This window comes from Puntigrus tetrazona, unplaced genomic scaffold, assembly GCF_018831695.1.
Source record: "Puntigrus tetrazona isolate hp1 unplaced genomic scaffold, ASM1883169v1 S000000003, whole genome shotgun sequence".
Taxonomy (NCBI): domain Eukaryota; kingdom Metazoa; phylum Chordata; class Actinopteri; order Cypriniformes; family Cyprinidae; genus Puntigrus; species Puntigrus tetrazona.
Genome location: NW_025047683.1, coordinates 4619314 through 4620952, shown reverse-complemented (window position 1 = coordinate 4620952; position 1639 = coordinate 4619314). Strand labels below are relative to the sequence as shown.

Genomic DNA, 1639 nt, shown 5'->3' with positions numbered 1-1639 from the left:
CCTCTCGGCGGCTTCGGTGGTGTCTGCCACCTCCGTCGCCCGCCGGCGTGGACCCCCGGCTCCCTCCGCCCCTCGGGCGCTCCGTGCGTAGCGCGAGAGTTCGCGCTCCGTCTCTCGCCCCCCTCGGCGCCCTGCCCGGCGCGCGGCGAGACCTGTTCAGGCCAGCCGCAGCAGCAGCAGCGCGGCGGCGCTCCTAACCATATCCGACAGCGACCTCAGATCAGGCGAGGCGACCCGCTGAATTTAAGCATATTACTAAGCGGAGAAAAGAAACTAACAAGAGATTCCCTCAGTAGCGGCGGCGAGGAAGAGCCCAGCGCCGAATCCGCCCGGGCCACGGCGGCGAGGACATGTGGCGTACAGAAGGCCGTTCTCTCGGCGCGGGTCGGGGGCCCAAGTCCTTCTGATGGAGGCTTAGCCCGTGGACGGTGTGAGGCCGGTAGCAGGCCCCCTCCCGCGCCGAGTGCGGTTCTTCTCGGGTCGGGTTGCTTGGGAATGCAGCCCAAAGCGGGTAGTAAACTCCATCTAAGGCTAAATACGGCACGAGACCGATGAGTCGACAAGTACCGTGAGAAAGTTGAAAAGAACTTTGAAAGAGAGTTCAACAGGGCGTGAAACCGCTAAGAGGTAAGCGGGTGGGAGTCCGCCACGGTCTGCCGGAGAGATTCAGCTCGGCGGGCCCGGCGGCCGGCGCGGCGTGCGCGGATCCTTGACGGGGAAACGCCGCCCGTCGGGCCTTCGGCGGCGCCGTCGGGTGCACTTCTTCGGCGGTGCGCGCGACCGGCTCGGTTTGGCCAGGAAGGGCGGGGCGAAGGTGGCAGGCGGCTCCCCTCAGGCGGGGCCGCCCGGCTTTACAGAAACCCCACGCTCCGACTTTGCCGCTTACCCGGGGCGCGGGAAGTGTCCTCGCGCCTTCTCTCCTGCCGGCAGCGGGAGGGGCGGGGCCCCCGTCCCAGCGCGTCGTCGGCCGGGACGGACTGTCCTCAGTCCGTCCCGGCCGCGCCCAGCGCCGCCAGAGGCGGGGATCGGCCCTCGTACAAGTGGCGCTCGAGTCGCGGTGGTCGGCCACCCACCCGACCCGTCTTGAAACACGGACCAAAAGAGTCTGCGCAGCGCGCGAGTCAAAGGGTGTCTCTCGAGCCCCCACGGCGCAATGAAGGTGAAGGCCGGCGCCCGCCGGCTCAGGTGGGATCCCCCCGCCCCGGCGGGGGGCGCACCACCGGCCCGTCTGGCCCGCACCGCCGGGCAGGTGGAGCTAGAGCGCGCGCGATGGTACCCGAAAGATGGTGAACTATGCCTGGGCAGGCGAAGCCAGAGAAACTCTGGTGGAGGCCGTGGCGGATCTGGCGTACCAAATCGGTCGTCCGACCTGGGTATAGGGGCGAAAGACTAATCGAACCATCTAGTAGCTGGTTCCCTCCGAAGTTTCCCTCAGGATAGCTGGCGCTCGCTCGCACAAGCAGTTTTATCCGGTAAAGCGAATGACAAGAGGCCTTGGGGCCGAAACGATCTCAACCTATTCTCAAACTTTAAATGGGTAAGAAGCCCGGCTCGCTGGCCTGGAGCCTGGGCGTGGAATGCGAGACGCCAAGTGGGCCACTTTTGGTAAGCAGAACTGGCGCTGCGGGATGAACCGAAC

At 66.4% G+C, this 1639-nt stretch overlaps 1 non-coding gene across 1 annotated transcript in view; it reads left to right on the top strand.

Moving 5' to 3' along the window:
* The first annotated feature begins 210 nt into the window (after nt 1-210).
* LOC122332068 overlaps nt 211-1639 on the top strand; it is a 4040-nt gene continuing 2611 nt past the window's right edge. Inside the window, exon 1 of the ribosomal RNA XR_006248418.1 lies at nt 211-1639. This exon is cut by the window's right edge and continues 2611 nt beyond it. This is a non-coding gene — a ribosomal RNA (28S ribosomal RNA).